At 46.7% G+C, this 20,730-nt stretch overlaps 1 protein-coding gene across 3 annotated transcripts in view; it reads right to left on the bottom strand.

The window, feature by feature from the left end:
• GALNT7 (polypeptide N-acetylgalactosaminyltransferase 7) overlaps positions 1–20,730 on the bottom strand; it is a 59,403-nt gene that overhangs the window by 29,313 nt on the left and 9,360 nt on the right. The gene's annotated exons all lie outside the window — the stretch shown is intronic.

The following is a 20,730-nucleotide window of genomic DNA, read 5'->3' on the forward strand; positions in this document are numbered from 1 at the left end:
TATATAAACAGTTCATATAACTCAACATCAAGAAAAACAAACAACCCAATTAAAAAATGGGCAGAAGAACTGAATAGAGACATTCTTCCAAAGAGGAAATGCAGATGGCCAACAGGCACATGAAAAGATGCTCAACATCACTAATCATGAGGAAAATGCAAATCAAAACCATGATGAGATGTCACCTCACACCTGTCAGGATGGCTATCATCAAAAAGAACATAAATAACAAATGTTGGCGAGGATGTGGACAAAAGGGAACCCCTGTACCCTGTCGGTGGGAATGTAAATTGGTGCAGCCACTGCGGAAAACTGTATGGAGATTTCTCAAAAAACTGAAAATAGAACTACCATACAACCCAGCAATTCCACTCCTGGGTATATATCTGAAAAAACCAAAAACACTAATTTGAAAAGATACGTGCACCCCTAAGTTCACAGCAGCATTACTTACAATTGCCAACATATGGAAGAAACCTAAGTGTCCATCAACAGGTGAATGATTAAAGAAGAAGCAGTGTGTATATATATATATATATATATATACATACACACACACACACATACCAGACACATACATACATACAATGGAATACTACTGAGCCATAAAAAAGAATGAAATTTTGCCATTTGCAGCAACATGGATGGACTTGGAAAGCATTATGCTAAGTGAAATAAGTCAGAGAAAGACAAATACCATATGATATGACTTACATGTGGAATCCACAAAATACAACAAACTATGTGTATATAACAAAAAGAAGAACACTCATAGAGAACAAACTAGTGGGTACCAGTGCGGGTGAGGGGCAATATTGGGGGCAGGGAGGTACAAATTGTTGGGTATAAGATAAATAGGCTCAAGGATGTATTGTACAACATGGGGAATATAGCCAATATTTTGTAATTACCACAAACGAAGTTACCTTTAAAATTTGTATAAAAAATTTTTTTAAATTGAAAAAAATTACAAAAGCAATACACACTTTGTTGTACAAAATCCAAACAATATAGAAGTATATAAAGTAAAGGTAAAAGCTGCCCCCTTCCCTCTCCCCAACAAATCTCACCTCCTAGAGGAAATCATTGTCACTAGTTGTTGTGTTTAGACATTTTATGCTCATGCAGACATATAAATGTATGTCTGTAGATATGTATATTGATAAGTATGTATAGATTCTTCTTTCATGTATGTATAGCTTTATCCTGTTATCTAATTCTTTGTAACTATTGCACAACATTGCAAAGTATGGCTGTTCCATCATTTTTTTAAATTAAAAAATGTTTTTGGCTGCACCACGTGGCTTGCGGGATCTCAGTCCCCCAACCAGGGGCTGAACCTGGGCCTTGGCAGTGAAAGCCCAGAATCCTAACCACTAGGCCACCAGGGAACTCCTGGCTGTTCCATAATTCATGTGACCTTTTCCTTATGGACATTTCCGTTGGCTCCATGCTGTGACAATGATCATCCTTATGCATAAATCTCTACACCTGCCCTTGCCTGGAATCCTTCCTACAAAAGGCTCAAGACTGTACGCGCATTAAGGACAGGAACCTCATCTGCTTTGCTCACCACCATCTAACACAGAGCAGTTGCTCGATAAATATTATTGAATTGCTCTAAGGGTATCTTTGAAATGCCTCTAGATGTGTTTTCTCCTCTGCGTAATGTCCACTCTCCACCCTACGGTCCAACTATTTTGAGGTACTGTCAAGAATCAGTCAGTCCGTATGGCAGGTGGAGACAGATGCTCTTCTAGCAGGAGAGGGGGAAAATCCGGAGGAAGACCAAAATAGAGCAGATAGTCGACAGACCAGAATAAAAGCAGATGGAAGGAGGGGCTCAAGCCCGGCCTCCCTTTCTGAACTTTAGGGGAGGGGCCCATCGGGGAGGCTGCAGCATGGGGTAGAGATGATGTTGTGGGTATGCGGGCAGGGGGAGCTAAGCAGTCCCTTCCCACCTCTTCTGTGCAGTCTCCTTGGCTCTGGATGGAGCCGGAGAGCGTAGACGTTTCCACCTGCTGTCAGCAACAGAGTTAAGAACCAGGGCTGCCAGGAGCCACCACGTAAGGAGTAAGGCGACGTGCAGGGAAGCGACGGGGTGGACGGCTTAAGCCGGAGCCTGGCCCGCGGGCTCAGAGGATGCCCATGAGAGCCGGAGGGGAGATGAGCGCCCACAGCGGGGCAGGCGTGGGGAGGGGCCCACAGTCTGGGGTGCAGCAGGTGAGCAAGGTCAGTACACCTGGGAGCCAGGAGTGGGTGGCAGGGATGGCGGGTACCGGCCAAACTGCTGCCAACACCTCGAGGGCGCCACCCTCCTGTCGCCCCTGGGCACGGGAGCAGCCGGAGGGATACGTGCACTGCAGGCAGGCATTTGCGCTGGGAGAGCGCGCAAGCAAGTGCCGATGACAATTTAGAGCCTGGACCAGAAGACTCAGTCCTGAGAGAAGCACCCTGTGTTGAGGTCAGACCCCCAATCTGCAGCATTTCTCTCACTTTACTGGCATAAAATCTGTAATAAGCTCCAAGAAGAAGGAGGGCCAACGGAAACACGATGCCACCTTGAAATGGATGAGTTCTGTTACAGACTTTTGAGTAGTTTCTCCTTTCTGGCACTTCATTTTCCAAGAAAGCTTAAAGACCCTCGGCACCAAGGGCATCGCGCTCCGTGCTAGTTATTGCAGAACTCTCTGGCCGCACATACTTATAGCTGATCACAATGTTGTGTTAGTTTCAGGTGTACAGCAAAGTGATTCAGTTATACATATATATACACACATTCTTTTTCATATTCTTTTCCATTACGGTTTATCACAGGATATTGACTATGGTTCCCTGTGCTATACAGTGGGACTTTGTTTATCCTGCAGAGTTTTTCTTAAAAGTATTTTTTACACAATATTTCCATGGTACCTATGTGGTGCCAGGTGCTTGTATCAGAAGACAGGAATGACAAATTTTCATAGTGACTTTTCTATAACTTAAAAAGTCAAAAATAGATTTCATAACCAAAAATGACATGCCTATTAACAATTTCCTTCCATTTTCTCTGTCCCAGCTAGGTTTTTTCAACATCTTTAGTTTGATATAAAGCCTTTATGTATTTAAGCTTTATCAATAAATAATATCTAATTCAGCAGACTATGAAAAACTGGTTACAGTCGGAAGGTTGCTCGGCAAGCCTGAGATCTGATCATCTTGCTGGGTTTTTTTTTTTTTTTTAAATTAATTTATTTATTTTTGGCTGTGTTGGGTCTTCGTTTCTGTGCGAGGGCTTTCTCTAGTTGCGGCGAGCGGGGGCCACTCTTCATCGCGGTGCGCGGGCCTCTCAGTCTCGGCCTCTCCTGTTGCGGAGCACAGGCTCCAGACGCGCAGGCTCAGCGGCCATGGCTCACAGGCCCAGCCTCTCCGTGGCATGTGGGATCTTCCCGGCCCGGGGCACGAACCCGCGTCCCCTGCATCGGCAGGCGGACTCTCAACCACTGCGCCACCAGGGAAGCCCCATCTTGCTGGCTTTGAAATCTCCATGCGTGCCCTTCCACAATAGGGATTGCTGAACAGACTAAATTCAGACTCAGGCCACCTGTCCCATGGACAGCTGTGGGTACAACGACCACGTCTCTTCTTTGGGTTCCCTGTTCTCACCCCCAGGTAGACTATTCCCTTCTTGATAATATATTCTTTCTTTTGACTGGGCACATAAAATTGAAGCAGGAAATATTATTCTGTATTTAATCATTTTCTCAAAACTCTACCTCTATGCCTTGAAGAGCGTGTATCCCTTTCCTTGATTATTAGAAACTCTAGGATGGTCTAGTTATTTTTCCCCAATGTTCTTATCAATCCTTCTTATCAGTCAGTCTTCCCTTGAGGGTCAAAATTAAGTCTGTACTAACAGAACCCAGTCTTCCTCCAAGATGAAAATGTCAGTTCATCACCACAAGTTCTGCTCATAGCTGGAACAGTGTTTTCATATATTATGTTAATATTCCATACATATTGGTTGATTTGATTTCAAAAATTTTTCTAGGAATACTCTTCACAATGTTGTACTATATCATAGAATACCACATATTTTCTTCATTAATGAATTAGATATTAATGAAAAGGAGAAAAATAAATCTTTAACTTGTGCTCCATTGGGGTTGAAAGTCAAAATCAATGAACACAGGATTAATGCAAAAGCTTTTCAGGATGAAACTCAGTAACTGAGGAAGCACGGTGTCTGCCATGCTTCCTCTGGCATGTTCCATATGGTGCCACAGTTGGGAGGCAAGAAACCCGAACGGTATGAAGGCAGGGACGATGGGTGGCTTTAGCTCATCACGCCTGTAATCTCCATCAGGTCCACACTCCCAATCAGCTCAATCTAAACTAAGAACCACATGCTGGCCACGTGTGCAAGCTTTTAAGCAAGTGCCCTGGTTCCAACCGGGTAGCTGCATCTCAACTTCATCTTCTGGGGCAGAGAGGTGAGGGGCTCAGGTTTATTTCATGTCCAAGTGACCAATGTGTTGGAGAAAAAGGAGTAATTCTTAGCAGAGCAGAATGACTTAGACCAGAAATTCTCTAGCTCATCAAGGCTGACTCCTAAGGCAGGAAGCTACAAAAACCACTGCTTTGCGTAATTCACAGAACAAGCAGCAGGACCGTTATCTGCCCAGATCGCTGGTGGCCTCCTGTGGCCCCGGGCTCTCTGAAAAGCTTGTATCTGTCCTATTTCCATTTCCTCTAGCCTCCTCTGGTAGGCAGTTTCCTGGCATCCCCACAAGTAGTGGGGGACAGCCGTCCCGTCCTTACCCATGACAGCTCAGCTGTCAGTGACCATCAGACAGTCACAGCACAGTTGGAATTCACAGCTCCAAACAGCCAGCGGCTTCCTAAGGTTACACGGTTGTTGGCCTCTGCAGCAACCGTGGATCGTGTACAAAAACCCTGGGGCGGGAGCCTTGGACGATGGCTTCGAGAATAGCTCCATCTCTGCCGCCCCACCGATGCTCTGGCTTATTTAGTGTCCTGACAAGCCAAGCAAGTGTGAAGGGCATGCTCTCCACGAAGATGGGTACTTCACAGATGGCAGGTGCCAGAGTGGCTCCACGGGGAGACTCTGTCCCTGTGGTGGGGATGAGAGTGGCACCAGGGACCTCGGGCCAAGGGTTTGGGGAGCACTGGCTGGTAGGCAGCAACAGGAAGCCCCCCTGCGTGAAGGAGTCAGGGAAGATTCGTTCCCAGGGTGTTCAACAGCTGACTCCAGAGCTGGCTGGGAAGAATTTGAGGGACCTAAAATTCTAGCACAGCGGATAATGTTTGAGCCAAATAAGTGGTATTTTTCGTATTAGTTACTGTGATCCCATTTCATCCCGGGCTGAAGAAATGCAGTTCTACTGGCTTGTATGGTACATACACGATCATACCTGAATAGTCCTGCGGGGGCCCCGCTAGACCACATGATTTGCTCAAAGTCACAGCTAGTGACAGAAGCAAGATTTAGAAACAAAGCCTTTAAGATTCTTTCCCCTAAACCACAGATTTACCAAGAATTACTCACCAATATATACTTAAAAACAAACAGGAGGGTTTCCCTGGTGGCGCAATGGTTGAGAGTCCGCCTGCCGATGCAGGGGACACGGGTTCGTGCCCCGGTCCGGGAAGATCCCACATGCCGCGGAGCGGCTGGGCCCGTGAGCCACGGCCACTGAGCCTGCGCGTCCAGAGCCTGTGCTCCGTAACGGGAGAGGCCACAGCAGTGAGAGGCCCGCGTACCGAAAAAAAAAAAAAACCCAAACAAACAGGAAAATGAATTCCTTATTTTTGCTCAACACCCAGGGGATATACAGCCATGAACAGACGGCTGCACTCAGCTCTGTGGAGTGATTTGTGCCCGATTCCAGGGCTGAGAATGCCAACTGCATCAGGGCAAACTAAGAATGCTGACTCTGTTGCTGGGTAGCTGTCTTCAAATGATCTTTTTTCTTTTGAAAAGGAAAACAAATTCGGACAGATGTGTCCACTTAATGATCTGAAATGTCAAGCCACAATTTAGGGAAAAAATCTGGCAGAGAATCCTAGTACTGGACATATGTTCTTGTACATTTCTCCAAAACTCCCTGGGAAAAGAAAAAGAATATTTCACAGTGGAAGCTGAATGCTTCTAGCTATATTGGACTCTCATTTCACACACGCGCTTTCATGCCATATTCTGATTTTACAGAAACACCAGCTTAAACACCAATATATCTAAGCTGAGACAACCACCACTACCAGGAATAAGGGTCTGGGTGCTATGGCATGGATGTAAACGATGCTAGGGGCATGAACCCATACAGGTTTGCATCTGTAACTTATTTTTATTTTATTTTATTTTTTAATAGAACTTCCTATTGGAGTGTAATTGCTTCACAATACCCTGGTAGTTTCCGTTGCACAACAAAGTGAATCAGCCATATATATACACATGTCCCCAGATCCCCTCCCTCTTGAGCCCCCCTCCCACCCTCCCTATCCCACCCCTCTAGGTGGTCAGAAAGCCCCAAGCTGGTCTCCCTGTGCTATGCGGCTGCTTCCCACTAGCCATCTATTTTACATTCGGTAGTGTATATATATCGATGCTACTCTTACTTCTCCCCAGCTGCACCCTTCCACCCCATGTCCTCAAGTCCATTCTCTATGTCTACCTCTTTATTCCTGCCCTGCAACTAGGTTCGTCAGTACCATTGTTTTTTTTAGATTCCTTATATATGTGTTGGCATATGGTATTTGTTTTTCTCTTTCTGACGTTAATTTATGCTACACCTTATTCCACAAAGGACTTCAAGCAGTTTACAAAGACACACAGAATACAACAATATTACAAAACTTTAAAACAGGAGGGGGAAAAGATGGATAAAGAAAGAACAAGAAGAAAAAAGAGGAAGCAAAAACAAGATTTTAAAAGTGCATATGTGAGGGCCAAGGGGTCCTGCGTGTACAGTCCTGGGACACCCTTCACAGAGAAGACACTCAGGCGGCACCCCCTGAGCTGGGCAGCAAGGTGGCCTTGCACCCCACCCCCGCCCCATACTTCGAATGGATGGGCCACAATTTGGCATGAATTTTCTAGCAGGGAAACCTGGTCAGGACTGTGTTAAACAAACCAGTTGTTCGGAAAGAGTGCGATATTCTTGGCGCAAAGACCAGCTGGGATGTTTTTTCCAGGGGGCCTCGTTATGGTAAACGCAGTGATGAGCCTCCCTGGGCTGTCTTCCTAGAGGCTGTCAGTGGAGACCAACGGCACTGCACCAAAACACAAGTCAGTGTAACAGTTGCGTGGAGACCAAGTTGGGAATTTAAGTTCAACACTGATTTGAAGATCACACTTTGCAAACATTCCTTAAAATGTTTACTGAGTACTTGTAGTGAGGTGGATGGACCTAGAATCTGTCATGCAGAGTGAAGTAAGTCAGAAAGATAAAAACAAATACCATATGCTAACACATATACATGGAATCTAAAAAAGCAGTACTGATGAACCAAGGGGCAGGACAGGAATTAAGACGTAGACATAGAGAATGGACTTGAGGACACGGGGAGGGGGAAGGGGAAGCTGGGACGAAGGGAGAGAGTGGCACTGACATATATACACTACCAAACGTAAAATAGATGGCTAGTGGGAAGCAGCCGCATAGCCCAGGGAGATCAGCTCAGGGCTTTGTGACCACCTAGAGGGGTGGGATAGGGAGGGTGGAAGGGAGGCTCAAGAGGGAGGGGATGTGGGGATATATGTATACGTATAGCTGATTCACTTTGTTATAAAGCAGAAACTAACACACTATTGTAAAGCAATTATACTCCAATAAAGATGTGGAAAAAAATGTTTACTGAATCATCTCCTATTCCGTGTTTCATCCCTCAGTGAGTGATTACATGCCTTCTCCATGTGCTCTGATTTCAACAAGGAAGTCACCTTGACCACGTGCAGGACCCGTATTTCCAAAGGCAGATTCTGACCCTGGTAATGACGGAAAAAAAGATGTAAACTTACAGGGCAGCATGGTGACTTTAGGCTGGACTGAGCAAATAATTTCCCCACCAGAGCATGGTTAGGTATTAAAGGAGTTATCAATATAGGCCAAAGAACATTTATTTATGGAAGGTCTTAAACACTGATACTAATGTTCCTACAGCAAAATGAGGATATAAATACGCTAGATGATGTTTTGAAGACTCAACTACAAAACTCTGAATACAGATGTGGAAAAGAGTACATAATGTACAACAGTTAGCAGAACAGGCAATTTCTGGGGCTCTAAGAATATATGCAGTATGTTTAGCGATTTACCTTCATAAAGGTATGAAAAAGACATGTTGCCGGTTTAGCACGTCGTATAATGGATACATATGTGATGTTTAATAAATATTGTGGAAGAGGAAGTGGGTAATACTGTTTCTAGAAATCAGTAAAGCAGTATCCTTCTTTTCCTATATTAATTGAATGATCTTCTCTCCTACATCTTTGCTTCATTGTAATTTTCCGGAACTTAATGCATAGCCAAAAGTAAGCTGAAGTTAGTTATCAAAAGGGTTATGCTCAGAGATGGGATGCTACTGTGAAGGTAAGTGAGTGACAGGGAATGTTCATTCTCACCCCGAAGAAGGCAGACAGATGCCAGGAAGTCTCAAACCACCACTTTGGAAAACACTGTAGCTCATTAAACACTGCCAAAGGAACTCAAGGACTGAACAGCTGTGAGATCACAAGTGAGGTGACTCATCAATTTGTTAACTTTTCTCCTCAGAGGCCCTGGGTTTCTAATAGGTGTACAGATGGGCCACACACAAGGGAGACGATGACCCAAAAGGAAAGGAAAAAGGAAAACGGCAACACGAATCTCATCTGTGTGGGGTGGCAGCTGACAGAGCAGCGGGGACCAGGGGTGTGTTGCACGGTGAGAAGAATCAAGGAAGCACCACCAGGCACGAGGAAAGGGTTACTAATCCTTTGTTCTGGCTGGTCCACGGGGATCCATCCTGCTGAATAATCCTCGTGCGGCACAAACACCGAGCCAGTAGCTCGGTCATCACAGCACTGTCACAGCAGGCAGGGGACCGGTGAAGGAATGTGGCCCTCCCTGCATGGCGCATCTTTGTAAAAACTCCTGCCTGGCTGCCAGGTGATTTTTATTCTCCTCTTCTAAGTTTTCTGTTCAATATATATACTTCCCTCTTTCAGAATATTTAGGAATAAAATTGCTACTTAAGACAACTACAAGTGAACAGAACATCACTTAGTAGCTTCGAAAGCTTCACAAGCATCTAACCCCTGGGCAAGAGGTCCATCCTGGTACCTCTTTTCTAACTAAAACCATCCCATGAAGGCTTCCCAGACCTGGAGTTCCCCGTTTCCCCCGGCATTCACCCAGTGGGTGGCTTTGCCCCACTGCATCTTTTCTAAGCAGCGGGGGGCACATTTTATAGAAACACTACTATTTATACCCATTTGCATTTTGATTCAATAGTAGGCTATTGGACAGAATTGCAAATCAGACTGCAGGTGCCTGTGTTTCACTGCTGCCATTTTTCCCTCCTGATACCAGCTGGTTAATTATGCCGTCGAATCCCATCACCCTGCTAAACTGGTAGAGCAGGGGGGCGACACAGAACAGGGTGCAGGAGGATGGCTGTCCCGAGAGCAGACACCCTGCCCAGGAGGGGAATGGGACGTACACACAGAGACGTGAGAGCTCGCGGGGGAAGACATCTTATGTGGGGGCCGGCTGCCAGCTCGTGGAGGTTTATAAATCGGAACAGGAAAGTCAGCTCCTTCAAAGTGCCAGGATAGTGTTTCCAGCATCCCTGAATAAGTATGTTTAATTATCAGCATTTTAGACGTGAAGTATTCCATGTGGAAGAAAAATTATACTTCTTCAAAATCCACCCAAAGTCTCAGAAATCAATCCTAAATATTCTGAAGCAGTTTTTAAAAACTGTATACATTTTGCAGCAATTGAGATATGTTCAATTATGTTGCTCAGGGGTAAAAAGGGTTGCCTTTTAAATTCCTCTCAATACCTAAATGGACATCACTGGTTTATTAACACATACGCCCACCCCCAGTTCCCACACTCTGAGCCCCTCTGACAGGCCTGGCCATGTGCCCACCGTGCTTGCCTGGTGTCTGCTGACCGGAGATGAGCTTCATAGCACCGAACCCCACAATGACCTCTTATATACTAAGGCCTTCGTGAGCGAGGAAGCTGTTTCTGCAGCTTCCTCATTTCCTAAGACAGTAGGATGCAGAAGCCATTTTCCCCCTGCAATTTTTATTCACAAAACACTGTCATTTTAAAAAAGGGCATTTTTTCCCCCTAAGCTGCTAAACTCAAGACCTCAGAGGAGCAATTTAATTGAACCCTGTGGCTATGTAAAGTCTTGTTTTCTGAAGCTGATGCCAGTCTGTTAAGTCTTTCTTCTGGCGAGCACAGACTACCATAAGGGTTACCGTCACAGTTGAAAGGAAACAAGTTTGACTGTATTTGCCTCCTAAGTATTCCCACTTTAATTTTAAAGATTTCTCAATGAAAGGATCCATAGCCTTACATAGTGCCAATAGCAGTACTTTCCTGTACCCCTGCAGAATTGTTAAAAACTAGTGGCTAGGGCTTCCCTGGTGGCTCAGTGGTTGAGAGTCCGCCTGCCGATGCAGGGGACACGGGTTCGTGCCCCGGTCCGGGAAGATCCCACATGCCACAGAGCGGCTGGGCCCGTGAGCCATGGCCGCTGAGCCTGCGCGTCCGGAGCCTGTGCTCTGCAACGGGAAAGGCCACAACAGTGAAAGGCCCGCGTACCGCAAAAAAACAACAACAAACAAACAAAAAACTAGTGGCTATACTTCAAAGTACATTTCATTAACATTTTGTATTTTCCGGTTCTAGAAATATGCACACATGTACGTTATCTTGCTCTTTTCTGCACAGGACTTTTGTAAATAATTTGCCCACGGGACTTCCCTGGTGGTCCAGTGGGTTAAGAGTCCTCACTCCCAATGCAGGGTGCCCGGGTTCGATCCCTGGTTGGGGAACTAGATCCCGCATGCCGCAACTAAGCCCCAGCGTAGCCAAAGTGAATAAATAAATAAATGTTTTAAAAAATTATTTGAAAAAAAAATAACTTGTCCACAATCAGCTGGGGGCGATATCTGCGGTTTTATTGGATCCTGCTGGTATGTGAAACCTTCCCAGCACCAAGCCTGCAACTTTCCCTTCTCAAAAGCTGTCCATCCCTTTTCCGGCGTTATGACAGCTGACTTCATGGCCATGGCCCATTAGACCGTGTTGTGCTCCTCCGAAATGAAGGCTGAAGTAAGAGTCAGGTGGGATGGTCTTTGCTCATGTGCTACTGGAAAGAATTTCAATCACTTCTCTCGAGGAAGAGGGGAGATAAAATCTTGAAATTAATAAATGTTCCTGATAAAAAGTCTAGGCTAGGTACTAGGAAATTAAACAGACTCAATACAGCATCTAACCACGTGGGTGAGTGATGCATTGGGGCCTGAGAGTAAGATACTACCACTTTTACACGGTCACCGGTACCTGAGAAACTCAGGTTAGGTCTGCTTATCAACAGAGACTATTTCAGCACTACATCTAATAAATATTCTGAACAGTGCAGCATACCTCCTGGTTCATGGCCCCTGCGCTGACTGCAGCAGCCTCTGTGAGCCCATCCTGGCATGATTCCAGCTCCTTCCTAAGCCTCTTTAGCAAGAAGACAGTAAAGGAGGTATGGGGGGAGGGGCGGAAAGGAGGGGTGGGAGGCAGAAAAGAAAGATGAATGGGGGGTGGGGTACACTGAATCGCAACCAGGCCAGTTTATTTCTGTTCTTTGAATGGAAAATCTTAATAGTCTATGCTCTTTGGTCTTGACATTTCTAAAAGCCACTGTCAGATTTTCCTTCCGGTGTAAATTAACAAGTAAAAATATTTGGTCTATTAGATTTACTATTTTTCAGTGTTACAAAGATTTGCATTTACTCTAATGGGATATTGGGCGCTTTGTCCATTAACTCTATACTAAGTATTTCTGTGATTAACCTGCACTCTATACTCAAATATACAAAAACACAGGGGCTCCTTAGTATTCGTGGGTTCTGTCTGTTAATTTGCTTACTCTCTAAAATGTACTTGTAACTCAGAATCAGTACTTGGGACATTTCTGTGGTCATTTGACAACACGTGCAGGGCAGGGAAATGCGAACAGGTGGGCACAAGATGACGCTCTTACTCTGGTACTGTGAACATGTCCTTTACAGCGCCTGTTTAGTCTCCTTCTTTCTTTCCTTCCTTAAAAAATTAATTTATTTTTGGCTGTGCTGGGTCTTCGTTTCTGTGCGAGGGCTTTCTCTAGTTGCGGCGAGCAGGGGCCACTCTTCATCGCGGTACGCGGGCCTCTCACTGTCGCGGCCTCTCTTGTTGCGGAGCACAGGCTCCAGAGGCGCGGGCTCAGCAGCTGTGGCTCACGGGCCTAGTTGCTCCGCGGCACGTGGGATCTTCCCAGACCAGGGCTCGAACCCGTGTCCCCTGCGTTGGCAGGCAGATTCTCAACCACTGCGCCACCAGGGAAGCCCTAGTCTACTTATTTCTTATTTTGTGCTTTTGGTTGCTGATTTCGCTGTTTAACGTGGCCCCCGAGGTTGGGCTGCAGTGCTGTGTGGGGCTCCTATGTGTGTGAGGTTGTGCTGAGCCTGATAGAGAAAGCATGTGTGTCAGATAGGCTTCCTGCAGGCATGAGTCCTAGGGCTGCTGGCCTTGGATCCAATGTTACGATGCAACAGCACACTAAATAAGGTGTCTTTAAATAGAAACACACATAAAACAAGGTGATGCACAGATCAGGGATGCAAAGGTGCTAGAGGCGTGTGAGCACCTATCCCTGTGTCTCCTCCGGCCGTGATGCTTCTGTATCCCTGACCCTGTGTCCACAGGGGCTTTATGAGCATCACCACCATGAATGATGAGAACTGACTGCCCATCAAAATGCACACGCACAGAAGCTACATGTCAGCGGCCAGCTATTAAGCCTGTCAGTCTGGACTGCCCACTACAAAGGGGAAGCGTGGGGGGAGGGGTGGATTTCTATTTACGGGCAAACGCTTCTGGCTCTCAAAACAACCTGCAGGGTGTTAGAGGTACAGGCTGAATTACATTCTCTCCATTAAAATTAAATGTATGCTTCGAAAACATTTATTAGACCAGAGAAGAAAACTTTAACCAGTAGGGTCATAAAAAGTCATGGTAAGGTGGGAACATTCTGTAAGATATTCAGGTATGCTTTGTATAAAAATGTGCCCTGAAAACTGCAGGAAGCTGCCAAAAGAAGAGAAAAAGAGATTGAGAGATCAAGAAGAGAGAGAAAGAGAGAGAGAGAGAGAGAGATTTTCAGCACTTAGCAGCGGTAGGAACAAAGAAATGAGCCTGTTTCACCGGCAAACCTACCCTTTTAAAGGACAACGTGGTCTCTTGCTTAGATGACAGTATAGGCGCCAAAGAAGCTTAGAGCCAGAAGAAATACAGGGTTAACTTGGAAAACAGATATACCTCTCATGTGACGGTGAGGGTGACGCGCCCTAAGGATAAGGCTGAACACACACCTTGTGCGATGCGAGACCCTCGCAGAGCAAGAGCTTTTGTAGGGTCTCTGCCACACCAGGCGGGGGTGACCTGCGACAAGTGGGGCTCACGTTACCGACTGTGTCACATGCCTTTGACGTTCTTTATCACATTTAATGCTCAAAATAATTTTATGAGCCAAGTGCTATCACCCACATTTGCCAGAAGAGGCTCTTCTGACCCCTCTCAGCTCTGTGTGAGGTCCCCGCCTCTCCGCATCCGTGGGCCTGGGGCTCCCAGGCACCCGCGGCCCCTTCTCCTTGGGCTCAGGCCCAGCCCGCTGCCCCAGCCACTCCAGGGCAGGGCCACTGCAGAACCCACTGGGTGGGGGGCTGCAAGCTCCGACACCCCTCGGCCGTGGAGATGTGCCATCCAGGAGGTCTACAGACAATTTAGGGAAAAGCTCCTTTGCAGCATCTCCTCAGCACTCAGGTGACAGGGTTGCACGACATTGGTGGGTCTGCCGGATCCCTTAACACTGACCCTCTACTCGGGGACCACACCCACCTGGCCCTCTGCTCTCCCTAGAACGGCTTCTTCCAACTTAGATACAAGCAGAGGCCCTTGCTACAATGAGTCAGGATTTTCAGTGCCTACAGTTAAAGAGAGTCACTTTGCAATTGATAAGATACTCCCCTTTTACGCTGACGTAGAGAATGGACTTGACACGGGGCGGGGAAGGGGAAGCTGGGACGAAGTGAGAGAGTGGCATGGATATATATACACTACCAAACGTAAGATGGATAGCTAGTGGGAAGCAGCCGCATAGCACAGGGAGATCAGCTCGGTGCTTTGTGTCCACCTAGAGGGGTGGGATAGGGAGGGTGGAAGGGAGGGAGACGCAAGAGGGAGGGGATATGGGGATGTATGTACGTGTATAGTTGATTCACTCCGTTGTACAGCAGAAACTAACACACCATCGTAAAGCAATTATACTCCAATAAGGATGTGAAATAAATAAATAAAAAGATACTCCCCTTTTGTTCCTAAGTAGAACATTTTATTACTGCCAAGACGCTTCATACAGAGCACAGATAACATGCTTACACGACTCTGATGAGCAGACCTCCCTGGCCTTCTACACGTGTGGAGAGAGGCCCGGGGAGACAGCACGCCTCCTGTGGCTGGGTCATCCTGGAGGCGTGCCTGCTCTGGATTTCTGGTTCCCTGTCCACGAAATGAAGGAACAGTGACCTCTCCGGCCCCCTTTGGCGCTAGAATTCTGAGTCAATGGAATATTCAACAGACGACGAGCACGGTTCCTGAGGTGCCCACGCCATTCCCTGTGAAAGCTGCCAGGTGATCGCGGAAGTGGGATCTCGGGCCCTGGTTCCCATCCACTGTGACTGGTGGTCTGCTAACCGTGTCACATCACGGGGAAGAGGCTGGTGAGGCTCAAGCATAAGCCACACGAGGAAGGGCAGGGAGTGATGAGCTTTCAGAACATAAAGCAAGTCTTTCATGCTCTAAAAACCATGAATATATGTATGCACTTTGTGTGCGGAAAGAACGTGACAAATATTCACCAAACAGTAGCTGCCTCTGGAAGGGGAAAGAGGTCAGGACCCCTTTCTTGGTCGATGCGGCAAAATGGGCTTCCTCCACCCCCGGGGCTGGCACGCAGGGAGGGTAACAGGGGCAGCTCTCCCAACAGGATCCTGTCCTGGAGATGCTGGCAGGGTTGGTCTTGGTGACACAGAGTGGCTGACTGTCTCCTAGTTCATCCGTCCTGGTCCCCTTCCTCCTTCCGTGGAAACCAAAGAAGGGTGAGCCTGGGGTCCTGGCTCACCTGAGGACCTCACCTGCCGGACGGCCTGAGGTCTCCCCGCCAGGGCAGGACAGTGTCATGTTGCTGCAGGGCTGGAATCGATGCAGCACGTGCCTCTGCCAGGATTCTGCATCTATTGTGACTTTCCAAGAAGAGCTGTCACACCTGGTAGGGCCTCAGGGCCCCCAGGGGCAGAAAGAGGCGGGACCCACACTCGGCTCAGCTGGAGTGGTAACAGCTGCACACCAGCTGCTTGCTGGCTGGTTCTACTTGGCTCTGCGTCTAGAGGAACGTGAGGAAGACCCAGGGGAGGATGTAGAAACATAGAAAAAAGTACTTTGAAAACGGAAAAGACCTTGGTGGACGCCTAGTTCAGTGGTTTCCAAACCAGACGGAGGAGCCGGGGGGTGTTTTCAAGGAGATGTGAGAACCAGAACACACAGGTGCTCCCTAGGAAGCCGTCGGCAGAGAGGATTCTGCCGATTCTGTGCAGGAGATGAACTAAAAACACTGACCACCCCCTCTCTTTACAGATGAGGAAACGAGACTCAGAGAGGACTGTGGGGCAGTGTGTCCTCAGAGAACTCCTGCCCTGTCAGGACAGAGCTGTGTCATCCGCGTGTTACACTTTATAGTGGATGCTGATGGGACAAAGAAGACAACTCGGTCATCCCGCAGGGTCGGCTTTGCCTTATCGATGACATTTTGTCCTATATCATAACCACTCACGTCTTAGTCTTAGTTACTATGGCTTTGAGTGCATTCTTCTGATTCCATTGTATACCTGCTCAAAGTTTTGCAATCATTAGAATAGAAATAATAAGTGCTTTCTGACTACTCAGGTATTATATAGAAGACTTTTTTTTAATGGAAGAGGGGGTGAAAATAATCAATGCATGGCAAGTCCTCAGGTTGCTATAGTTCCCTCGTTAAAAACTTGGTCCCAAGACTAATTTTAACTCCAAAACTTAATTTTTTTGGTCTATATAAAAACTGCAGATGATAAAGCACCATTTTTTGTCTGGTAATTTGCTGAGGGGGAAGGTGTTGCATGGACTAGCTTTATAGATGTCCCCAACCGACGAGTGAGCAGTTTGGAAGCTAACTTAGGTCACCTGAATCATGTCTGACCAAACGTTTTCATCATGTTAATACTACTGCCCTCATTTTATGATACATTTATATGATAATTTATATATTATCTGTAGAATTTAGAAAATATAGACAACTCGTGTGCACTGTGTGCTATGAATTCCTGAAATTGTGATCAATACAAAATATTGATTTAATAAAGCATCCAACTGATAAACTGTTGAACTTTGAACCTTGGGGTCTGAATCCCTGTTTTCTCCCATGAGTTCCTTTTCTGAATCATTTAAATTATTACGATGACGGTAAACTACTCCAAATTTGGGGGCTGATCGCATCATACCATTTGAAAACACTGCTGTCCCAAGAATAGTAAAGCTGGTCTTTTTTCTTTCTTTTTTTTTTTTTTTTTGGCTATTACTTTATCCCTTAGTCCTATGTAATTAGAGATAGGATCTCATTCATACTATCAGGCCACCTACCCTTTTGTAGATGTTCTAGCACTTTTGTAACATAAAATCAAGTTCTTATTTATCAGTTAATTAAAATAGAGTTCAATTAAATTTTGGATTAAGGATTTAATTATCTAAATCATTGGTAACCCTAGAATCTGGTGAAATTACCAACGAATCAGGTAGAAAAGATCTCCTTGAACTTTATAAAATGTCACTGTATTTGTCAATGATAAAACTAGAAGACGGAAGACGACAATTTTTTTTTTTTTTTGCGGTACGCGGGCCTCTCACTGTTGTGGCCTCTCCCGTTGCGGAGCACAGGCTCCGGACGTGCAGGCTCAGCGGCCATGGCTCACAGGCCCAGCCGCTCCGCGGCATGTGGGATCCTCCCGGACCGGGGCACGAACCCGTGTCTCCTGCGTCGGCAGGAGGACTCTCAACCACTGCGCCACCAGGGAAGCCCGACAATTTTTTTTGAAGTCTCATTATTTTTATTATTCATCTAGTTGATTCTAAAAATCTGTAACAGTGGTTCACAAAGTACGGTCCACAGATCCCTGGGGCCCCCAAGACATTTTTCGGTTAGGTCAAGATATTTTCATGATAATATTAAGACTGTAGTACCTTTTTACTATGTTGATCTTTAATCTGATGGCACAAACGCAAAGGTGGGTAAAATCGCTGGTGCCTTAGGGCAAAGCAAGGTAATGGCACCAGCAGGTTCCTGTGATGGTGACGCCCCTCACCCTGCCACAGCCAGCGTAAAGCCAATGCTGCTTACACTGCGTGTCCCGGATGGAGGAGTGAGTCTTCCTTGGGGAGGGTTTATAATTTTTAGTCAATCTCAGCCCTGAGCACATGCTTCAGCATCCTGTCAGACAGGTGGGAGGCGTGCAGAAAGGGTTTCTGTTCCCACCGAGGACGGCGGTCATCTCGAGGATGAACACCATGCGCCCGAGCTCCCGAACCCACCGAGTCCCTCACAGAACGCCGCTGCACTTGAAGGGACCTGCAGACAAACCGAGGCCAGTCAGGCTTGGGGATCTGGCATTTCCTCAAACACAGATGAAGGGAGCCTGTCACTTCAAGGAAAACAACTGACGTCATTCGTTGCCGATGATAAAACTTGAACACTCAAGCAAAACTTAGACTCTTGGAATTATGACAGCGTCCCAGGAGTTGAAGACTTTTCTGATGAGATCGACGATGACATTAACACGTGGGGCTTTATTGTGCTTACAGTACAATGAAACTGTCAGTATTTGGAAGATCTGCATTGCTCGGGAAAACAGTACTTTCCAGATGGCCAACACATGATGCTACAGCGTCACGTAAGAGCAGAAGGCCCGTCTAAGGGCGAGACCGACTAACAACAGGGTAGGGAAGGGTCTTCGGAGGGATTCAGATTCTACGTGGCAATTACTTTAAAAAAACTACCACTTGTGTTTTGGTGTAGTATCAACGAAGAACATCTACAGCTATCTGAAAAGGAGATTAGATTGAAAGCACTCCTTTTTCCAATTACAAGTCTGTGCAAGGCCAGATTTTCTTCATCCAAGACAGCGTATGGGCACAGACTGAACGCAGAATTCAGCAGTCTTCTACAAACCAGACATTCAAGGCACTGGAAAAAATCCAGGGCAATTCTACTATTATCAGACTTTTTTTGGGGAAAATTTAGTTATTTTTCATAAAATATGTTAACATGTAATAGCTTTTTCTTCTTATTATTATTTGAATTTAAAACTTCTGTTTTAATTTCAGGATGGTAAATGATGATAGAGATAGCCCATATAAAAAAACCTTAATAATTTGGGGCTATCGATAATTTTTAAGCAGGTAAAGGGGGCCTGACCAAGAAGGTGAAGAATTGCTGGTCTATAGGCTAGGAACAAGCCAAGCTGTTAAAACAGGTGGACTGTTACATGTTCTACTTTCACATAATTCGTTGCGATACTTGCTGATATATAACTAGAATATCAATTCCTACAATGACCCAGATAAGTACGGTACAAAATTATCTTCAGAGGTCAAGAATATAAGCATTACCAATATTTTTCTTGTTACTTAGAATAATTTCACTCGCAAGTATTAGTAATTCTCCCGATTAGAAGGAAAGGGAATGGAAATAAGGGATAATTCAAGGGAATGGGTTGAATAACTTACAATAAAGCTCAGAGAAATACGCACCAAATTCTGAAAGTGTCATCAGTGGCCCCCACTGACTGAAAGGTGGACGAGGTAAAGGGCAGGATAGGGCCTTTTTACAGTGGGATGACGGGCGGCTATCTCCATTCCACCCCCAGTGTTTGTCATATTAAGAGAGAGAGAGAGAGAGAGAGACCCATGTATCCAGGAATGATTACTGAAACACCCCTGATAATGTTCAGATGTTCTGCCATGATGTAGCCTGAGACCCATCACAAAACCCTCACTGCTAATACCTAACTTCGTTTTACCTTCATTTATCTGGCGGTTCAACCGATCTGTGCCTGCTGTCCCCACAATGCTCTAAGTCCCATCTCTGTTCTTTCCACTGTGTTACACACCCTCCACCCCTGCTTGGCACCTCTGGCCAACGTTACCTTGACTGGCCCCTTAGAGCAGTGGGGATTATTAACCAGGGGGGATTCTGCCCTACAGGGCCATGTGGCACAGTCTGGAGACACTCTGGGCTGTCACAGTTAAAGACAGGGAGGGGCGGTGTGTGCCACAGGCATCGGTTGGGTGGGCACAGTCCAGAGATCAGGCTGAACATCCTACAAGGCACAGGACAGTCCGCCTGACAGAGACCGTCAGTACTGCCGAGACGGAGAAAACCCGGCTTAGAAGCAGGAAAGGATCCTGCAGTAATGACATATAAGGCCTCTGCCTTTTACCTTTTTCTAACTTTCTGTTCTCCTCTTTCAAACAGTTAATGTGATGTATATACTGTAATACCCACCTCCACCCCCGACCCTGCCGCCCCGAGCCACTGGTTTAGCGTCACTAACAAGGCAAGGTGGTGTGGAAGCTCGAACTGGGATCCCGCCACCCCAATCTTCTAGTTAATGTGACCTTCAAGTTATCTACTTCTGAGGCTCAGTTCCATCCTCTACAAATACAGAGAAAAAAAAAATAATAATAACGCTGTTTCCGCACAGTTATGAGGATGGGAGACAGTGTGTCAGAGAACGGAGCTCACTGCCAGACATACAGCAGGCGCTCCACAAGTGCACAAGGGTGCTGTTGACCCCCACAGGCACTAACTGAGCACCCCTTTCTCCACCAGCCGCTGCAACGGAGAAGTACGGAACGAAGAAGCAGCATCGCGGCGACAGCTCGTCATCTGGGAGTAAAAGACAGGCTTGGACCTCAGGTAAGGCGACCGAGAAACATCCCCACCGCTTGAACAAGTGTAAATGAGCGCCTCGGGGCTGGAGCCTGGAGTCCTGCGGTCACGGCACCGTCCCAGGCCGCGCTCGGCCCCAGCCGAGGCTGCGCCACGGTGCCACAGGCAGCCAGACCCCAACCGAGGTGGCTTCATCCTCTGCTCAGGACAGACCCTTCGCGGTGTGCCTTGAATAAGAGCACCCGATGCTACTTCCCCACTCGTCCGGCGTGGGGGAAGGACAGCCGGCAAGAAGGAGTTTGCAGGCTTCCCGGAGCCCCGTCCTGCTGCTCCCCGCTCTCCCAGGAGAAGCCCCAGCAGGCCTGCACCAAGCGCGTCCGCCGCTGGGGGGAGCGCCTGCCCCGCAAGACGCGACGCAAGCGCAGGGCGGTCCCGTCTTTCGCG

Source organism: Neophocaena asiaeorientalis, unplaced genomic scaffold (assembly GCF_003031525.2).
Source record: "Neophocaena asiaeorientalis asiaeorientalis breed wild unplaced genomic scaffold, Neophocaena_asiaeorientalis_V1.1 scaffold180, whole genome shotgun sequence".
In the NCBI taxonomy this organism is placed as follows: domain Eukaryota; kingdom Metazoa; phylum Chordata; class Mammalia; order Artiodactyla; family Phocoenidae; genus Neophocaena; species Neophocaena asiaeorientalis.